A 23074-nucleotide genomic window follows, 5' to 3' on the forward strand; every position below is an offset into this window, starting at 1 on the left:
ACTTCTTAGCAACATCCTTCCAGCGATCATAATTATGATCTTCCCTTGCTGAAGTGCCAGTTGGTCTATGCCATCTTGACACAGGTGAGTGTTCATGTGGCCCAATTGATCTCAGATGCCATTTATCAATTTGCAGGGATCACGCCTCCCAGACACCTAATGGACCCAGAAAAGTCCAATAGAGCACTAGGGTTTCCGGTCTTGATCACGAGCCTCTGCCAATTCTATAGGGTGCTGGTTACACCCACAAAGCTTATCTGGCCTCCCATTAACAGGACCTTCATAGAAAAGTATTGCATGCCAAGGCAGCCACAACAACAGGATCAGATGCAGCAGCAGGGGGAGGACCAGTAGCAGCCAGCCGCAGATGCACCACCGCCACCTCTATGAAATCCACCATCTCTACAGTCCATCTTTGCTCACATGCGGAGGATGGAGCTCCAGATGCACGCATATATGCAACATGTGACCGACCAATAGGCGGCCAATCATAGGGGTCAGGTGTAGCTGAATGAAAGCTTTTACCAGTACACCCTACATCAGCAGAGCCAAGATCCCAACCCTTTCCTGTGGCCGACCCCCGAGCAGTTCGGGGCCACATTTGCATGGCCTGGAGATAGGACCAATTTTTAGGCAGGGGCAGGACCCACAGGGACCCCCGTTGATGAAGATGGAGCTTTGGAAGACGATGGCATGGCTGATGTGATGGACTTCTTCCTTTGAGGAGGCAGAGCTGCTTGGCCGGGATCGCCTAAAACTGTGAACTCGTCTTTATTTTTTTTATCTCTTTCAGTATTTGTTTGTTATCTCATTGTGATATAACTTGACTTTATTTTATCTCTTTCAATTTTTGTTTCTTATCTCATTGTGATGAAACTTTATTGCTTCCAGCATGTTGTCGTACTATTGCATTGTGATGGTTTGTCGGAAGCAAGAAAACTAAGCTAAAAAATAATAAGGTCTTGTGTATGGTTTCTTTTCATTCATGCGCCCTTTATTCCTTTTGATAAGTATAATCTCGGGTAATAACTTTGCCTAGATTACAAACTTTTTCTAAAAAACAAAAACTAAAACTAACATGCTTTTGAAAAAAACAAGAAATGATTGCCAGTTTTCTTTTGGAAAATTCACGGATCAAAACACAAAAGGTTTTTGAAAAAAAAGAAATGTGCGCCTAAAGGTTGAAAACAACGAAAGATTTTCCCGAATGCCAAAATGGACTTGGATGTTTGTATGACTTGATAAAAAGAGCAATCGTTGAAACACTGGTTTGGCTTGAATGTGGAAACAAACCCTAAGCCTTAGTGTTTGCATAGCCACAAAGCCTTATATTTGAGTGTCCACATGGATGTGGGTTATGATTAATTTTGCATGAATTTCTAATTGTCATAATATGCGTTTCATGGAAGTAATTTGGGCATTCCTTATTTCTGAGCCATTTGCTAAACAAATATCCTGACATACATCATGTCTCGCCATTTGCTAGCCTTTTGAGCCAAACGTTGACTTTTTGGCCAAGACCTTGACCTAGGATGGAAATTTCCAACCTTACCCTAGGAAGAGAGAACAGGAGGATCTTTCAAGCGAAGCTTCTCTTACCTTGGGTTAGAAATGTTCATCAAAAGAAAAGAACAAGAAAGAGAAGGAAAAAGAATCAATCAATCAAAGATTGAAGAAAAGCAAAGGAAAATAGAAAAGAAAAAAAAAGGTTCTTTGGACTAGACAATGTCTGAACAATGTGCAGAATTGTCGAAAGAGAAAAATATAAGAGAAGAGCAATAATAACTTGGTTAAGACATGGGGGATGTAAAGTGATCACCTGCTTTAGTTACCAACCAAATCTCTGTGTCCGCTCATGTTCTGCGTTGAACCAAAGAGAAAAAGAAACAGAAAAGGGAAAGGCCCAAACAACCAAAGCCAAATTTCCTATCGAAATCCAACCTTATAAAGTCTTATTGATCCATGATGATTGCGCATATTATCTTTGATTTGATGGGAAGTGAGATGAAACTCTTGCCTGTGTTAGGTTTCATACACCTTGAGCGGTTTTCCTCTATTCGGTTGGACCCAGTGTTTCTTCTAAATGTTCTTTTAGAAACAAAATGCTAATATCTTAAAACTCATTTTGGGTTATGAGAAATTCTATCTGCATGCTTTCATTTCCCTTTAGTCACATTGTTTTTCTTCAAAAAAATATATGTTGTTCTGATCATTTTGGGGGTTTGTTTCTTTGCTAAGCGTGCTCATGTTTTAGTGAAAGATTTCAAAGACTATCAGAGTCTTTTGTCTTGCAGAGACTATTAATGTCTTCTGCTCTTTATATTTTCAAAGACTATCAGAGTCTTTTGTCAAGACTATCACAGTCTTCTTTACATTTCAAAGACTTCAATGTCTTTTGTCAAGACTATCATAGTCTTCTTTACATTTTAAAGACTTCAATGTCTTTTGTCAAGACTATCACAGTCTTCTTTACATTTCAAAGACCATCAGAGTCTTTTCTCAAGACTATCAGAGTCTTCTTTACATTTCCAAAGACCGTCAACGTCTTTTGTAAAGACTATCAAAGTCTTCTTTACTTTTCCAAGACTATCAAAGTCTGTTGTCTTGTGGAGGCTATCAATGTCTTCTGCTCTTTACATTTCAAAGACCATCAGTGTCTTTTGTCAAGACTATCAGAGTCTTCTTTAAATTTCCAAAGACCATCAATGTTTTTTGTCAAGACTATCAAAGTCTTCTTTACTTTTCCAAGACTATCAAAGTCTGTTGTCTTGCGGAGGCTATCAATGTCTTCAACTTTTTACTTTTCAAAGACTATCAAAGTCTTTTGTTGCCAAGACTATCAAAGTCTTCTTTACATTTTCATAGACTATCAGAGTCTTTTGTCTTCAAGACTATCAAAGTCTTCTTTACATTTTAAAGGACTATCAGAGTCTGTTGTCGAAACTTCAATGTCTCCTTTATTTTTCAAAGGCTATTGTCGCAATCTACCCTTTTGCGGGCGAGCGAGGCGAGGCTCAAGGGTGCGTCTTCCAAAGGAGGAAAATGCGCGGAGTCGCCACCAACGTTTATTTGTTGAAAACGTCGGAAAAACCAAAGGAAACCGGTCATGAAGATTATTCCAGATTCGGGAGTTGTATTTACGTTTGAGTTAGGTATTAGCATCTCTGACGTTTATCCCAAAGGACAACAGCCTTAATTTAGAATTGTGTGAAATTGTGTACCTAAACTTTTATTTCTTTTTTATTTTTGAGGTCAACAAAAGCAGGGCTCTTGCTCCTACGTACCCTCCATCAAAGAGGAAATCAGACCTATGTAGTTCTTTCTAAAGGGCGAAGTAAGCGATTCTTTTTACTTGGAAGGAGGTCCTTTTAAGGCGTTGGACCTTAAAATGACCCATTTTACATGGTGAGAAAAACTGAGGTATCGAACCTTAAAATCCTTTTTAGTGATTTTGTGCGGACAAGCTTGACTTTGCGAGTTGATTTTAGCCTTAATTTCACTTTAGTTATTAGTCAATTCAATTAAGAAAGAGAAATCCCAAAGAGAAACGTCCGATTGCTTTTTTTGGTTTATTTTACTAAAAGATATTTTTTTGATTATTATATTATTATTTTACCTCTTTTTGGTTTCCAACGTGGTTATGGCATGACCCAACGGTCGGATTTCATTTTAACAGAAATTAACGGATATTACAAATCAAATGATCGGTGGAAATTTATTTTATTTTTTGATTAGGCGAGAAAATGACTTAAGTAAATGACTAAAGTACGTCAAAAGAGGGTACGAAAAGTAAATGAAACGAAAATAAAAGTACGCGAAACAAATGGGGACCACCAAGGGTACATAGAATGAATTGAGAAGTTCGATTTCGGGAACTTACCAGATGAAGACCGAAGAACGACGAAGAACGAACGACAAACGACGAAGAACGGTTGAAAATCTTCGCGAAATCACCCACGGAAACGTTACGGAAGCGCCTCGGCTTGGATTTTCTTCACGGAAACAATTTTCCTCACTAATTTTAAGTGATTACGAAGTACCAGAAGGGCTGAACCCCTTTCTTCTTCACTCCTCCCTCTATTTATAGGAAAATAGGGGAGGAGCTTGCCACCCAGCTCGCCCAGGCGAGCCAGGTTGCTTCCTCCAGAAGCAACCACCTTCTGGAGGAACATCCTGGAAGGCCCAAGTGGGCTTGGTTGCTATTTGCACCCCCCTTTTTACTAAATACACTCCCTTTGTTTTTTTTGTGATTCTTTTTCCGTAACGTTACGAAACTTTACGAATTTCGTAACGATACTTGTTTTCTTTCCGTAACAATAATTCCTTTTGATTTCTGGCATGTCTCGGAACTTCACGTATTGTGCAACAAAGGGTGCCAAGTACCTCGAAGCGGTCAATCAAAGGTTGCATGCCATCAAACAATAGTCCCCAGATGAAATTAGGGTATGACAGTTGCCCCTCTTTACTTACCTTTTATCGGAGATAAGAGGAAAGCAAAGATAAAACACTGATTTCGTCCGTCTTCGCCCTTTCCGGGATTAGTCTATGACGACTTCCGTCTCTCCTTCTTCTTTCTCTGCACAACACAAAACACAAACAACAAAAAACACCAATAACATAATATACACATATACACATGTTTGGCGAAGGAACCAATCGGGAAAATAACAAAAAACCATATTTCCCAGTCACCAGAGGCTCCGTGCTTGATAACGGAGGACGCATGAACAGCGCTAGGCAATCAATTCATGGGGCTCCGAATAGGATGGTGGAGGATACACGAACAACGCTAGGCAATCAATTCGTGGGGCCACGGACTTGATGGTGGAGGACGCATGAACAGCGCTAGGCAATCAATTCATAGGACTCCGGATAAGATTTGAGGGTGGAGGATAGACGAACAGCGCTAGGCAATAACTTCGTGGGGCTCCCGACTCGATGGTGGAGGATCCATGAATGACAATTAATTCATGGGGCTCCGAATAAGATTTGAGGGTGGAGGATAGACGAACAGCGATAGGCAATCAATTCGTGGGGCTGCAGACTCGATGGTGGAGGATGCATGAATGACAATCAATTCATGGGGCTCCGGATAAGATTTGAGGGTGGAGGATAGACGAACAGGGCTAGGAAATCAATTCGTGGGGCTCCAAAATCTATGGTGGAGGACGCATGAACAGCGCTAGGCAATCAATTCATGGGACTCCAAATAAGATTTGAGGGTGGAGGATAGACGAACAGCGCTAGGCAATCAATTCGTGGGGCTTCAGACTCGATGGTGGAAGATGCATGAATGATAATTAATTCATGGGACTCCGAATAAGATTTGAGGGTGGAGGATAGACGAACAGCGCTAGGCAATCAATTCGTGGGGCTCCAGACTCGATGGTGGAGGATGCATGAATGACAATCAATTCATGGGGCTCCGGATAAGATTTGAGGGTGGAGGATAGACGAACAGTGCTAGGCAATCAATTCGTGAGGCTCTAGACTCGATGGTGGAGGATGCATGAATGACAATCCATTCATGGGGCTCGGGATAAGATTTGTTGGCAGGACCGAATGGTCCACTGGGTTTTTTCACCTAAAAAGGCGAATATGCTTTAGCAAGGAAAAATAAATCATTCGCGAGAGCACCATATCTTAGAGAAACAATATACCCATTCCAAAAAGTAATTTTCCTTGTAACCGAAAATGAATGGTAGGATGTCAACATTTAGCTTTTAAATGAACATTCAGGGGAAACGTCGGGTCAAACTGAAACTGGGAATAAAATCACTCATAATGTATAAAAGCTCACACAGGCAAGTGTTTTACCCTAATCCCAAACCATAGATGCACCATGACTTTATTTTGCACATGATTTCCTATCGAACAAAAAGATCACACGCACGATCACGGACCAATAGGATCTTCTCAAAGGTAGTGTTTTTTTTTGGAGTGGAAGCTGGGTGTTTCGGTCTTTTCCTCTTTGTTTATGTGGGGCGGGATATCGCCAGTCGAGAGTGGCTTTGAACGGCAATCCCAAAGGAAGAACCACTTTAAAAATGGGCTTTCCCTTTGCTGGCGGTTATTTACCTCGCCGAAAATTTATCTGGTCCGAAGATCTCCTGTTTTCTTTCTTGCTTTCTTTTATTGATTAGGAATTATTCTGTTTTCCTCTGATCTTTTCCATTTTACTTTCTTCCGATCTTTGATCGGGAATCCTTCTTTTCCTTTTCTTTTCTTTCTTTTCATTTCTTCCTTTTCTTTCTTTTCATCATTTTTTTTCGATCTTTGATTGGGAATTCAGATTTTTGCATTCGTTATTCGCTCTCCCTTGATGAGATCCTGTTGTCCTTTTTCTTCGGGGAAAGGAGAGGATTCTCTTTACAGGCCATGGTTCAAAGTAGCTTAAGGTTGTATCTCAACATGGTCTTTTCATCGTGCGTGCTCGACTTTGATATTTGGGGCAAAACAGATTCATGTGTCAGGGTGTCGGTCTCGGGTTGAATTTCCATATTATTTCCACGAGGCACGCGTAACAATGATGATTTGGAAACAACGTGCAAAATCACTCATGGCTACAGCTAGGTGGGTACTCAAGCATCCAGATTATGGCATTGTGATACTAAGGCTTGGGATTTACACAAGTAGACCCAATATTTCCAAATTATGTTCTTTCATCGGTTCAATGAATCCATCCATTCTTATCTCGGTTATTCTGGAAAATAAACTCTTAGCGTCAGTCTCTTGTTTCCAAAAGATATGTTTGCTCTCTACGAATGATTTATGCTTCCTATGACCATAACATGCCGACCTTCGAGGTCTTTCCTTCTTTTTTCTTTTTGTTTCATTTTTTATGTTCGCAAAAACTATACATCCATCGTTATCTATGAGAAAAACTTTTCTTTGTACACCTACATTCCTATGCACGATAATCTTTTTCTGTATACACAGGCATTAAAAATCCTTTCTCTTTATATCAACACGGTCTATATAACAACTCTATTCCTGTTCAAAGATTTCTTTTTTCGTTTTTTCAACATACACTCGTGGTTTATTCAAAAATTTCTTTATATACCCTCATTACTCACACACAAGAATTTCTTTTCACACCTTATCTACACACACAAAATCTTTCCATACATTTTTTACATATAAAAAACTCTTTTCTTTTCTTTATATATAGACATGACATTTGTTCACAACGCCTCTTTCTTTTTTCTATTCTTGGCGTTATCATGATTTTTTGTTCATTTTATATTTAGGACGACGTTCCTAAATGAAAACTCTACACGGTTCCGGAATTTCAACAAACATTATCGACAATAACAAAGTAAGCACTAACGCAACAGTCCAAACAACATGTATGCACAAAACAAGAGACAATCAAAACAAAACAAACGTTAGTCCCCCAAGTTATAAAAATAAAATGATATGTAACAGATAAAAGAGGAAACATAAAAGAGAATATGAATCTGGGGATCCCCTGGTCATGTGGCTCCACTCCCTCCCAAGAAACCGAGTAAATCTGTCATCTCCTCATCCATGCGGGTCTCCTCTGCATCGCCGGGAGCCTCTGCGGGCGCCTCCCCTGCCTGGGCCTCAGGCTAATCTCCGGGCCATGCAACCTCAGCCCTGAACTGATCTGGAGTAAGGCACGCAAAAGGAGCGAAACCCTGGCTCTGCTGACTAAGGCTGAGCTGGTAGAGACACTCATGTATCTGCACCTGCCCCTTGTGGTTGGCCGCCTGCTGGCGAACCAAGTGCTGTAAATACCGCTCCATGCCAAATGACCCAGCTGGATCAGCCTGATGAGGTGGTGGCGATGCGTCTACGGCCTGCAGTGCATCACCCTGCGCCTGTCTAGGCGTGCAATACTTCTTAATGAAGGCCCGGGTGATCGACGGTCGAATCACCTTACTAGGTGTGACGGGAACCCTGAATGACTGGCAGAGACCCGTGATCAACGCTGGAAACCTCAGGGCTCTATTAGACTTATCTGGGTCTAGAGGGTGCCTGGTAGGTGACATACCTGCAAATAAATAAATGGCATCAGCGATCAACTTAGCCACATGGACGCTCATCCGTGTCAGGATGGCATACACCAGCTGACACTTCGGCAGAGGGAGGTCGAAGTTATGATCGCTGGGCAGGACGTTGCTGAGCAGCAACGTCATCCACATCTGGGTCAAGGTGGTCATGCTGGTGCGCATGATCCGCACCTGCCTCCCGGCAGCGGTCCGGTCAAAATCCTGACCCGGTATGTATAACAGCTGGGCAATGGCCTCCTCTTCAAATCCATCGGCCCGGTTCCTTCTCTGACTAAACTCGCACTCCTGGCCCTCCTCTAACACTAGCGGGTCACCTAGGAACTGGCTAAGGGCGTCTGCATCAAAAGGAATCCACTGACCCCTTACCCATGACCGCATGTCCCGCACGCCCTCCTCCGTGGGCCAAGCATTAGCGTAAAACTCTAGGACTATATTCGGGTCAAACTTAGCCATGGGAGTGACCAACGACGTCCAACGCCGACGAGCTATCTCTTCCTGAAAATCTGCATACTCATCGTCCCTGAGCTGGACGCGTCTCTCTCGGTGGAACGACCATCCTTTGATGGCCTCGAAATGCTGCTGGTGCTCCGCGCTCCTGAAACGATGGCTATCAAACTCGGGAGCGGCGCTGGTCCCTTCAGCCGCGGCGTCCCTCCTAGACCTTTTTGCGGAAAGCTTTCTCGGAGCCATTTCCTGCGAGGACAACATTTGGAAAGTTAGTTTACAAGAAATATACCAATCATTACAAATAAGAGCCGAACAACACTTCATATGGCGCGAGTGTCAACATGCACTTTATAAAATAATCATATTGGGGCCGTGCTATTTTATGACACATGCATTTGCACACATAAAAATTTGGTGAGAGGCATTTTATGACACACATCCATGTACATATTTTTTTGACAAACCTCTTCATGCTACATCCTATATATATACACACATTTTTTTTTTGGAAGGCTTCTTTTGCTACCTACTCACAAATACACATATTTTGAAAAATACTTTTACACTACCTATCCAAACACTTTGTAAGGCACTTCATGCTATATATATTCATATTTTGCAAGGCATTTTATTCAACATTTTGCAAGGCATTTCATTCAACATTTTGCAAGGCATTTCATGCTACATATTTACATGCATACATATTATCGAAGGGTTTTTTCATGCTATCTAAGCACAAGGCATTCCTCACGAGGCAGCAAGCTTTGAATTTCTAGTCAAAAACACTCATCAACATATTCTAATACTCATGCATCTTTTATATTCAAAACCGGAAACTTAGATTCCTATGTGCACACAATGTCGAGGCCTTCTACCGCTCTCAGCCTCTCTTCAAGTAGATCAATATTTCCCTTGTCTTTTGCAAAAGGAACGAGTTCCTTAACGGGTGCAGATGGAGACGGGACGTGGCGGACTATGTTTGGTTGGGGGAACTCATGGGGGGCTGGTTCCTTGAGGGGAAGTAGAGGGCCTAAATGGGCATCTCCTTCATCATCTTCTTGCAGAGGATAGTCGGCATGAGGAGGGAGCTGCCCCTCGAAGGTAGGGGCTTGGCTCAAATCGTCTGGAGCGGTATGGGGAGTGAAGTCTAGAGGCAAGCCATAAGGGTAGGCTTGAGGATTATACCTCCGATTGAAACCCGTCGCGTTTCTGTCTCGGCCTAAGTTTATTGCAGGCTGTAGCACCGGTTCCGCTTCCCTAGTTGTATTGGAAGCGGCCGCTGTAGCATTATCTTCTATAGTTTTTTGAATCTTTAGCATGGCCTCCGTGATAGAAGCCATTTGATCTTTTAAGGCCGATAGGTCGGCCTTCATCTGTTCTTGCACTCCCTCTTCGTTATCCATCTTACTTCTGGATCGGGTGTTATAGGGGTGCCTTTGCGCTTTTTTAGTTATGGTGAGTTCCCTAAAGAAACAAATAGTGGTGAGTATGCCACCAAACATGAATATGCTAATGAATGATCAGAGCACTTGGATCCACCTCAAGGCTTTTTTAGACAACGTGATGAGTTTCAGAACTTCTCTTTTTATAAAAAGGAACAAAATCTTTTATCTAGCCAAGATCATACAAAAGTGTTACAACAGAACCTAACGGTTTCTAATTATATGGGCCATTAAATCAATCATGTGTCGACAGTAATTGATTAGCCCGTGAATTTCCTCTGGGGCCGAACACACTTCAGCGATGGCCTTTGCTTTGGCTAGTAGTCGCGGGAGGTCTTGACTTCCATTTAAGGTCAAGGCAAACCTATGCATCCACATGGTCGCTTCTTGATGCAATGCATCAATCACCCTCCTTCTTGCTTCCTTCTCGATGTACGCTTGTGCGAAGTCCTCTACTAGTTTTTGTTCATAGGTCAAAGACTGGTTTAACTCTTCTTTGTATAGCTATCATGCTTTGCTCTGTGGCTATCATGCTTTGCTCTGTGGCTTCTAAGTGTTGGGCCAAACTCCTCTTGGATCTTGAGCAAGCAGCTAACTCCTCCTTTAAGACCATGCCATGTACTCGTGACTGGTCTCTTTCCTCTCTCCGGAGCTTGAGCTCATTGTTGCTGCCCCACAAAGCTCCTCGGAATTTATCTCGGCCATGCTCTTCCTTGCGAGCCCTCTAGGTTTCTCGTTCGAGGGCTCTTGCAGTAGCCGCATTTTCCTCTCGTAATCCGGCACACTCTTTCCGGATGTCTGTAGCGACTAACTTGAATTTTTCTTTGGTGAGTCTTGCCTTTCCTAGCTCTGATTTTAAAGCTTGGACTTCTTCATCCTCTTCCGAAGCTTCGAAGTTCTCCTCATTGATAATTTTCAATTTGGAGAGCCAATCTAACCCTCATGTATGAACTCTTAGCCATTCATGATAACCACCGATGATGCCATTACGGATGCCCCTAAGTTCTTTATCTTTCCTTAACGGGTTTTCCCATGCCTTGTGGACTCTTTGTACGATCTTGAAACTTTGCGCGCCGAAATCTCTCAATAGGAAAGGCGAGAGGCTCTCTTCCGTCGGTGCTCCCCTCATGGGGTACCCTAACTGTCTTATAGCAAGTGCGAGATTATAGTTAATACAACCCCTCGTCCCTATCAATGGAACGTTTGGGTAGTCCTCACATGAGAAGAGAACTCCCTCCTTTCCTTCCTTCCATCGAGGAAACCAGTTGATTGTGCTGCCTCCTATCCCAGCCAAGTATTGGTCCCAATCTACTCTTCTCTTTTTGACGCACGAGCGATAACTTTGAAGCGGACACGGATGCCTTATGTCTTGTTGAAATAGGTGCGAGACCAACCACACACAAAGAACGGGTAAGCAGCAGACAATCCGTGCGTTGTTCTTCTCGCACCTTCGGTCAAATGTATCAAATAAGTCCGCCAAGATAGCTACCACCGGGCTCTCCTTGCTAGGGTGATATGCAAGGAAAGCATCAATTGTGGCTAGGTCCACCAAACCGTCCACGTTTGGAAAGAGGACAACCCCAAAGATTAGCAAAGCTAGTATATCCGCAAATGGGACCCACTTCTCTTGATTCGCCATATCCCTTGCCTTGCCTTCCAAGTATTTCCGCGGTAGGCCCACTACGCCGTTTCGAGTTTGCTTCATACGATCCAACTCTCTCGCCGAATCTCCGACCACAGCTGCAATCTTGCTCAAGGAGGGAAGAAACCCGGAGAAAAGATACGGTTTTCTTCCCCCAAGAGGGCATCCTAAAATCTCCTCAAATTCTTCAAAAGTTGGTACTATTTGGAAGTCCCCAAACGTGAAGCATCTCAACAGCTGGTCATAGTATTAGGCGAGGGATACAATGGCTTCCGTAAATACCTCCGCTGTGGTCAAATCTAAAATCTTTCCGTACACTTTGCGGAAGGCTTTACTTTGGAGGGGTCCCATCAACCGTCCCAACTCCTTAAGGCTGGTGACATCTAGGCTCTTAATCTTGACTTGATAGAATCTTTTTCCGTTTTGATTTGTTCCCATCATTTACCTAAAAAAGGGTGAATCAAGGCTCCGATATGAATGATGCAATGCGCATGCATGAAACGAAAAGAAAAACAAGTGGTAATTTACATATACGAGACCGAAAAAGATCCATCTTTTTAATACTACGTTCTAAGCATTGCGGCGCCCCAACGTATGCATTAAAAAGTGACGCATTACTCTAAAGAGACAAAATATCACTAGCTATACAGCAAAACTATAATTTATGTGCTATTCGCAGAAGAATGCATGAGAACAAATGGCACAGAGCGTGTTTGCTCCATGCCCCTATTTGGGGACCTATAGGATAATATCTAGGGGTCTCTAATAACTACTCCCAACGATCCATATTTCACATGGCCGTTTTCTAGAGGTATCATCACTCAAGATAATAATATTGCGGCGGTATGGAATACCAGCGGCAACACATTATAAAGAGAGAAAGCTCTAGACGAGGTTTCACTATTATCAAGCAAGTCGAAGACCTAGCATGACCATAGATTCACCTCCACTCCTTAGATTCCCATGGACCCGGGTATAGGGCCCCTTTTTTACTCAAACCCGTGGGTGCTTAGAATGCAGTGTAAAAATGTGGAAAAGACAACATTAATTATATTTACACAGTTCAACAAAATGCACACACAAAGTTTCACAATTCCACAATTTCCTAAAATAGGCCTAACTCACAAAAACAATCCCCAGTGGAGTCGCCAATTGTCGCAACCTACCCTTTTGCGAGCAAGCGAGGCGAGGCTCACGAGTGCGCTTCCAAAGGAGGAAAATGCGCGGAGTCGCCACCAAAATTTATTTGTGCAAAAGGTCGGAAAAACTGAAGGAAACCGGTCATGAAGATTATTCCAAATTCGGGAGTTGTATTTACGTTTGAGGAAGGTATTAGCACCTCTCACGTTTATCCCAAAGGACAACAGCCTTAATTTTAGAATTGTGTGAAATTGTGTACCTAAACTTTTATTTCTTTTTTATTTTTGAGGTCGACAATAGTGGGGCTCTTGCTCCTACGTACCCTCCATCAAAGAGGAAATAAGACTTATGTAGTTCTTTCTAAAGGGCGAATCAAGCGATTCTTTTTACTTGGAAGGAGGTCCTTTTAAGGTGTTGGACCTTAAAATGGCCCATTTTACTTGGTGAGAAAAACTGAGGTATCGAACCTTAAAATCCTTTTTAGTGATTTTTTGCGGACGAGCTTGACGTTGCGAGTTGATTTTAGCCTTAGTTTCACTTTAGTTATTAGTCAATTCAATTAAGAAAGAGAAATCCCAAACAGAAACGTCTGATTGCTTTTTTTGGTTTATTTTACTAAAAGATATTTTTTTATTATTATATTATTATTTTACCTTTTTTTGGTTTCCAACGTGGTTACGGCATGACCGAACGGTCGGATTTCATTTTAACAGAAATTGAAGGATATTACAAATCAAATGATCGGTGGAAATTTATTTTATTTTTTGATTGGGCGAGAAAATGACTTAAGTAAATGACTAAAGCACGTCAAAAGGGGGTACGGAAAGTAAATGAAACGAAAATAAAAGTATGCGAAAAAAATGGGGACCACCAAGGGTACATAGAATGAATTGAAAAGTTTGATTTCGGGAACTTACCGGTTGAAGACCGAAGAACGGTTGAAAATCTTCGCGAAATCACCCACGGAAATGTTACGGAAACGTTACGGAAGAACCTCGGCTTGGATTTTCTTCACGGAAACAATTTTCCTCACTAATTTTAAGTGATTACGAAGTACCAGAAGGGCTGAACCCCTTTCTTCTTCACTCCTCCCTCTATTTATAGGAAAATAAGGGAGGAGCTTGCCACCCAGCTTGCCCAAGTGAGCCAGGTTGCTTCCTCCAGAAGCAACCGCCTTCTGGAGGAACATCCTGGAAGGCCCAAGTGGGCCTAGTTGCTATTTACACCCCCCTTTGCTTTTTTTGGTGATTCTTTTTTCGTAATGTTACGAAACTTTACGAATTTCATAACGATACTTGTTTTCTTTCTGTAAGGTTACGGAACCTTACGGATCATGTAATTACTCCTTTTTTAGCTTTCGGAATGTTACAATGCTTCCTTTTTGATTTCCGGCATGTCTCAGAACTTCACGTATTGTGCAACAAAGGGTGCCAAGTACCTCGAAGCAGTCAACCAAAGGTTGCATGCCATCAAACAATAGTCCCCAGACGGAATTAGGGTATGACAGCTATCAATGTCTTTTGTCGAGATTTCAATGTCTCCTTTACATTGCAAAACTTCAAGGTCTTTTGTTTGATGTACCTGATGCCTTCTATATTCTTTCTTTTGATAGGTTTCACTGCTTGGGTTTTCGCTAGTAGCTGGTCGGATGGCAAGATCGCTAGGATGAAATTAGTGTCCTTATCTTTACTTACCTTTTCATTTTCAATAAAAGACAAGTAAAGAGGGCAATTGTCAGACCCTAATTTCGTCCGGGGAGTACCGTTTGCTAAAGTTTTGATTCTTGCCAGCCAAATTAAGCTACTTAACACCAGTTGTCGCGCAATACGAAAGGTTTTTCAACATTTCGGTAAAGAATGCGGAAAATACCCAAAATGGAGGGCAAAAGGGTCATTTGGAAGCTTTTTCTGACCCCTGGCTTGCCCAGGCGAGCCTCTGGCTCGCTTGGGCCCCCAAATAGCTTAGGGGTGAAGTAACCAGCTCACCTGGGCAAGCAAGGTTACTTCAACTTGACGCAACAGCTCACCTGGGCAAGCTGCAGATCAACCAAGTCCCCTCATTTTCTATAAATAGGCGTGAGGGGGCTAAAGGAAGGGGTTGAGCCTTCATATATTGAAAGGATTTAGTGAAATTAAGGAGAATAAGGAGAAAGAATAAGAAAAAATGAGATTGAGGCGCTTCCGAATCACAACCGTGATCGATTCCTACATCGTTCTTCATTTATCAACCGGTTAGTATTTATTTTAAGGTTTTGAATTTTCTCTATTCACCCTTAGGGGTCCTCCTTGTTGCTTTGTGCATCTTCATCTCATTCTTCTACCATTAGTAATCTCATTTCTTCATGTAAAGCAAATTTCAACCGATCATTTGAGCCGTAATCTCATTTTATCCTTGTAAAATAAAATTTCAACCGATCATTTACCTCACAAGTCGTCTTTTAATGAGATTGAAAGTAAATAAGTGAAATCATGATAAAATCAACATGTAATCGAGCTTTTTATGCAAAAAAGGTCGCTCGAGTCCGTTCAAGGTCCAACGTCTTAACGATCTCTTTTTATTTTTTATTGGTTAAAATGAACCTTTCAAAATTTTAAAATCAACTCATCGCATAACTTTCTTGCTTTTTAAAGAACTATGTAGTTCTGAGTTCCTCATCGCACTTGAGGATACGTAGGAGCAAAGACAACACTCTTGTCGACCCCAAAAAGTAAAAAAACATAAAAAGGAGAAAAATAAATAAATATTGAAGTCATGATTTTGCACACTCGTTTAAAGGCTGTCGTCCCTTGTGACGAACGCTTGGGGTGCTAATACTTTCTCCACGTGTAAACAACTCCCAAACCCTTTTCTTAGAAATCCGCAAACCAGTTTTTGGTTTTCCTAACGTTTTTCTCGAATAAACATTGGTGGCGACTCTCGCGCATTTTTCTCTTTTGGATGACGCACCCTTGAGTCTCGCCTCGCCCTCCTGCTGAAGGGTAGGTTGCGACAATGTTAAATGTGTATTATTATTTTTAAGTAGTTGTTGTACTATGTGATAATGAATTATAACATTTATTCTTAATTATCCATGTATGATAGATTTATCATTCATATATATATATATATATATATATATATATATATATATATATATATATATCAAAGGTTTGGACTCCATCCAATATTTCAATTGGACAAAAGATGTGGATCAATTTTTAGTTTTTTTTTGTTGCCATTTTTACATTTCAACGAAGATAATTTAAATCAACATGCCATTGTAAAAGGTTTGGTGAAGCTTTAGTGGTATGTTAACATATATACCTTTTGCCCATATTTTGTTATTGATTTCATTATCTTACATATGAGATGTACATGAAATTATTGTAAAAATAAAAATAAAAATATGAACCTCTTGGACTAAGCAAATGTTCCCAAAAGATTATTACTTTAGGTGTGAAAGACATTGTATTCTTGTGAAAGAGCATGTTAGTGTCTTTTGTGGTTAAGGAATTAAAATTTATTTCAGGACAATTCACAACTTTAGATGCCACCTTTTTTAGGGTGGCTAAAATGTTTGATTTGGTAATATCTTGGAACTCTATTCTTTCTTTTTCCTTAATTATAGCCTTCTGCTTATATTGACTATGTCCATGTTTCATCATGCAACTAGGGGTATCTCTTTCACTTGTTACTCCGAATTGTCATCCATTGTTTATATCAATTTTTAATTTGGTAGGACTTTATTTTTTATCAATAACTTTGTTTCATTGACAACTTATTTTTGGCTTTCCATAAGATATTTGTTTATTGGGTTGTGGCATCAATTGTCCCATGACAGAGGCCTAGGTGGGTCAAGTCACAATCGACTTGTGGTATTTGGGTTGTTATGCTCCTAGAGAGAAAAAGTTGTGCCCTGAATATAAGCTATAGCTTTTGGCCTAGTGGTAAGTACTCAATCCTACATTGCTTTCAGATCCAATGGTTCGACTTGGTAATCAACTTAGATGAGTAAAATGGTTGCGGTGGATCCTTTTGGTTTGGGGATTCCTTGGATCGAAAGTCTTCCTGGCAGTGACTCCAGGTGGTGTATCCCGTGGGTGGAGCAGCGGTGCAAGTATCTAAAGCATGTAAACTCTAATGGTCACCATGGAAATACTCGTCGATGAAAATGGCTTCCGCTCGAAGGGGAAGCTACCATGTGGATGAAACTCACACTTGAAAGGAAGATTCTTAGAGTACAAATGTGAGGTGAAGTCCCACATTATGTAGAAATAAGAAGGTTTAACATCATATAAGTGAAGGAAAAACCCATAAAACCCTTAAAGTTTTGAGTTATAGTGTTGTGTCAAGTTCGTTTATATAGTTACCTATGACTCATTGGTGTAAAATCTCTCTGGTATTTACCCTTCGGTTGCGCAACAATATCTATCTTCATAGATCTTGGTTACAAAATAGCTATTTAATATATGCTAGTATAGATCATGGAAGTGGTAGTGAACCATTTTGGTTAGGCTAATTATCAAATTTTCAATTAAATTGCAACCATGCAATTAGCAAAATTTCAAAATTGCATTTGGTTCATATTATTGCCATATATTTTTTCATAATATTGACAGCCATAAAGAGGGCATGAATTGAAGCTTTGGAGAGCAAGGATAGGAAGTGACCATGTTAAGAGTCATCTATCTCTAAAGCTTGAATTCATATATAGGTGAATAATTTTATTATGTCTATCACAATGCAAAAATGAATCAAGACATTATATATATATATATATATATATATATATATATATATATATATATATATATATTATAATTCAAGCAAAAGTGGACAAGTTCTATAATCCATCAAGTTACCAATCAGTAATATAATTATATGAAGGTGTTTAATAAGTTTTTGTATACACATGAATAAGATTAATCCCATTAAAACTAATTTTCCAATGAATGATCATCTATCAGTATAGTATGTATTCTTATATTTTTGGATAGTATATAATATTTCCCCTTTGTTTATTAGGGGAATTATCTAAAGGAAGACACTCCCATCACCAATTATGGAAATGGTCAGATCATTGTTTTATTATCAACACACTATGCCGCACTTATCCCACAGGAAACAACATCGAAAAAGGACCTTTTAACATGGCTTTTAGAACAAAAGGATCTAATTTCTTTAGACAAAATTCTTGGAGAGTGCTAAGGTCATCCACTTCCACCGCTGGAGAAGGGTCATTACCTCAAAACAATCCAGGTTCATGGCGGCATGAGAAATTAAATGCACGGTATTCTCCCGGAGTTCGTGCTTTGGTCCTGGTGCAAGTGTTGATCACTACTACAATAAAAGCATACTACATCGGTTATTTGTGGCTTACAACATCGGTTATCGACCGTCGTCGTATTAGGCATCATAGAAAGTGTAGACATCTATGATGACGGTTGTATTGAATCGTCGTAGAATGTATAACATTCTAAGACGGGTTCCTGCCAAGGACCTTCTTAGAGTGTACCTCATTCAAAGACGGTCTTAAAGACAACCGTCTTAGAATGTATTATTTTTTAAAAAAATAATTTCATTTTTTGTAGTCATCTCCATCTCAGCTATATTATAATGATTGACACCAATACACTGCTACTTAAGTGCCACATAATAATTGATAAAAACGTGTGACCATTCAACTAATTAATGTATAAGAAAATTATTTTTGTCTCTAACTATATTATAACAATCATACATAAATTTCATTAAAATGAGACACTGCCAGTAATAGAAGATTTTCTATTTTTTTAAAGGCATCTTTCTAGTAGATTAAAAAGCCATTACAAAATATATTAAAACTAAATTAAAATGTTCTTAGAATAATGGGGAATATAAAGTCGAGTTTTTATTGTAATGATATATACTCAACTGAAATAAATGGAATAGAATGCCACAATTCAGGTTACCTTAACAATAGTTTGATCATATAGAAGAGGCAACAGATCAGGAAGAAGCCCCTTAATGAGATTCGGCTTATTGTGTGCTAATGTGCTTATAGCCAAAACAGCAGCTCGCCTAACATGTTGCATACTCATAATAACAACCTGCAAAAGTTCCAACTAATTAACCATCGACCAGTATGGCACAAATATGCAACCAATAAAAAGAACATAGCATGTTATATTTCTTGAACGACATTCAGTAAGGTGATTAAAAACTCACCCTATTGTTATCCTTGATAAGCATCAGAAATAAAGATATTTAAGGGTATATGATCTCATTTATCTTCTCTAGACGCTCAACTATGGAGTACTTCACAGCAATGACAACAGTAGCTCGAGTAAATGCAGATGGGCTGGTTGTTCTTACCTATAGAAGTTTCAAACCATATAAAAACAATCATCAAATACAACACTTGTAAGTCACAGGCACAAGTATAGGATACCAAAAGAAAATTCAGATACCTTGAGTGCAGGGATGAGTTTAACAGGCTCAATAAGAGCAATTTTGCCTTAACACTCCACCATTACATTGCACACTCTCTCTTCCTCACTTTCACAATGGTTGAAGAGTAAATTAAGTATTTTCTCCACACTGGACTCTTGAAACTTTGCTTTATCTACAGATTGTCTCACAATTACCTACCAGGTAGGGGCAAGAGAATTGTATATATATTAAATTAAATATTCACAAGTTTTCATGATTGCGTATATATATTAAATATTAGAAAGAAATCAAATTAACTAGATAGATTTTGTTAAGGCAACACGCCTCTTTCAAAGAATGAGGCAAGAGATATTGTTTCTTCTGCTGATTATCAATTTGATCCAAGATAAATGGCAAGTATTTTGGAAGATTACCAACAACAATGTTACCAAGAGCATATGAGGCAGCAGACTTTATCTCTTCAAAAGGGGTCTGGAAAGATTCAATAACAATATTTTCTATGTGTGCATATGTACTTAGATCCTTCCTTCTACCAATATAGAAAAATAATTTACTCGTGTTTTTGTAATGAAATCAAATGACATTTTTGTAAAATTAAGTTATTTCCACAATTAGAATTAACTTTTTCAATATAAGGGGTTGGGAAAAGAAGCATGAAGGGATTGACCAAAATTATGTTTGATTAATTATTATGCTTGCCCTAGCTCCTATTTTGAAGAGAGAAAAATAATTTACCCGTGTTTTTGTCATGAAAACAAATGATATTTTTTGTAAAATTAAGTTATTTTCACAATTAGAACTAGTTTTTTCAATGTAACATGATTAAACATCACATACTTTTCATGTATTAATTATGGACGGGTTTGTTTTAACTTAATTTTTTTAAATAAGTGTTTTCTTAAAAAAAATTCTTAATAAACAGATAGAATTTACTTCTCAAAATGAGAAAAAACATTTTATTTAAGTATAAAAATTTAGAGACAAACATAAGGAAAAAAAAACAAAAAAAACTCCTAATTTTATTAAAATAAGTATTTTTTAAGAAACAAATTTAACCAAATTCATCCTATATTTCATAAGCCATTTTCTTCAATTTCATACACTCATTGACATATTCAGTTAAAAATATGCATTGCTTTCAATGTTTTATGGTGAATCTTTGTTTATAAAACTGTATATCTAAGCCTTTTTCTTTATTTATTGGAAACTTTTCTTTATTGTCATTCAAAAACAATTTTTAATAGTTCATCTACTTTAAGAAAACTAGGTATAGTAATCCAAAAGAAAATAAATTAAGAGAATGCACTTAGTACTAGAGGATGGAAATTGACCCATCAAGGTGAACTACATTAAAAAAATGCAAAACAATAAACCTACTAAATTTAAATATTTAGATATATAAAAAAATTAATTAAACATAATTATAACATGTTAAAATTTGATATGTGAATCTCTTATGGATAGTTTTACATTTGTTCATGGCAATATGAACTATCATGTGAGTAAAAAATATTTTTTTAAAAAAATTAACAATGAAGAATCTCACACTTTTGGTTGGGTGACAACAAGTTCTTTAAATTATTTAATGAAGTTCTTACCAACGTAGTGAGAAATTATTCTTTGTTATTCTATTTAATGATAGAAAAAGTTCTTTAAAATATATAATGAAGTACAAACGGTAAATTCTGATAGGGATGATGAATGTCTCCCACCACAAGAAACAAAGAAACCTAATAGAAACTGGTCAAGGAACATGACCCCACCCAAATGTGCACGTAGTGGACCATTGGTCAAGGTTAAGGCTGAACATCATAGACGCATCAATAGTGAAGGGGATGTTGGACCAAGGTTGGTAAGAAGCAATGGAATGAGAAGAGAGTGGAGTTTGAAGGATTTGGCTGGGCAACAACAAGACAAGGGAGTTAGATGCTATTGAGATATCTATCATTCATGGGCCATAAATTGTTGAATTTTGTTGGACTTTTCCATTAACATTGTGTATTCTTGTATTCTTTGGGGGAGAAAGTATTCCATGATCCCTTGACTACTAAGTGGTTATATTGCTAAAGATTAGAACGTCATCATGCGTCACACTACATGAAGGAGAAACTCTTGTGCTTATGGTTAGCCAACAAAAAATCCCTTGATAGTATGGCTTTTTCCTTCTCGTTTAATGGTTTTAGCCTTAGATGATGCTTTAGGGACTTTTAATCTCCCCCAAACATAAAAGTGCAAGGTGCTGCTTAGCCTTTCAAAATTAAAAGGGAAAATGCACAATGATTAGTACACATAGAAGACAAGGAACAATCTACTGTTGTGGAAATATATTTCATTTTATTTGAGAGGTGTTGGGAACAAGCAATTCCACAATTGATTCTAGAGATCTTCAAAAGATAATCAAGATATGCTATGATATTCTATATAAAGTCTAAAATACTATGAAGATATTCTATCAGAGCATAGCCACTTAAAAAGAAAGAAAAGAAATTAGAAATATAAGGAGTTATAGGAAATGACGGGATAAAACTGACAGCAAACCAACACCTATAAACTGCAAGATCAGATTGAATTAGAGCAGGCTGCAACTGCATAAATAGTTAAATACTGAGATGGATTATCAATTAAATTCACTACACAATAGAAATACTGAAGAGAAAAGCTTACGGAGTTAGAACGGCTGTCATCCTTGAGAATGTGAGTGAGCATTTTCACTGTAGATGAGCATTTTCACTGAAGAGAAAAGCTTACGGAGTTAGAACTGTTGTCATCCTTGAGAATGTCAGTGAGCATTTTCACTGTAGATGAACACTTCTGATCACCAGCAACAAGGCATAGAATAGTAACACACTGAGCTATCGAATGCAAAGCTTGTTTAGCAATGCCACCAGACTGTGGAGAAGGCTTAGCAGAGGCAAATAATGACTCCAACACATAATCAATACTAGTATTTGCAGAATAGACTAAAGCAGCAAAAACGTTTTGCAAAGCCTGTAGCATTCAGCAAACAAAACCTGAGAATGCATTTATTTTATTTCATATAAATTGGGACAAGTTCAGTCACATGCATCAAAATTACCGAAAGTGCTTGCCCCTGCAACAATGAGCTTTTAATTAATGTTAAAGCTTGGGGAAGAACTTTGTTTCTAACGGCCAAACCAATACTTTGATTTGACCTCTTGTCACCCATTAATGTGCAACAGAGTTCCAGGGCAAGAGCTATCATATGCAAGTTAGAATCACTGAAACACAAGCATCAAAAGAAAATAGAATCAATCATTCCATATCACCAATGCCAATGTACAAAGAGTAGCTTAGTAAGACAAACCTAATTAGTCTCGACAGTTCTACGATAATAACTTCATAAGCAAACAAAACAATCTTATCACCATAAGCAACTATAAGTGAATTTAAGGTTCCCAAGGTAGCCTGCCTTAGAGCATGATTAGCCTATTTGCAAACCAGTAAAACAAGGCTTAGAATATTTCACCCCCTTACCGTGGGAAACTCAATTCATAAAATTTGACTTCAAAATCAAATCAAATACATTAAGTTTTGATAAAAAAAATACATAATAAGTTAAGTTGATGAATGTATTATAGTGAGAAGAATAACATACTTTTCAAAGGAATGCAATCAACTCTGCTACCACATGCTCTAGAACACATGATAGATCCACCCGAAGTAGAGAAGCAGCAATGACAGCAAATGCCGGCATACAAAATCCAACAGTAGCATACATTTCCATAATCAAGTTTCATCCCTCCATTCCACCCATCCTAATCGGGAGTTAGAACAACCTGACCATTTGCCTCAAGTGAGATTGCTCTCTCACTTTTGTTAGCAACCTACATCTCTGCACCCACCATGTCGAACATAACCTGTCAAAATCAAATAACAAACTCTTAGCTCCATCCCCATTGTCTATTTTCAACATACAACCCAAGAGAAGTGGAAAA

At 39.0% G+C, this 23074-nt stretch overlaps 1 pseudogene; it reads right to left on the reverse strand.

The window, feature by feature from the left end:
* Window positions 1–280: 280 nt before the first annotated feature.
* LOC106799501 (cullin-associated NEDD8-dissociated protein 1-like) lies at window positions 281–22857 on the reverse strand (annotated as a pseudogene).
* Between the last annotated feature and the right edge of the window lie 217 nt (window positions 22858–23074).

This window comes from Glycine max, chromosome 1, assembly GCF_000004515.6.
Source record: "Glycine max cultivar Williams 82 chromosome 1, Glycine_max_v4.0, whole genome shotgun sequence".
In the NCBI taxonomy this organism is placed as follows: domain Eukaryota; kingdom Viridiplantae; phylum Streptophyta; class Magnoliopsida; order Fabales; family Fabaceae; genus Glycine; species Glycine max.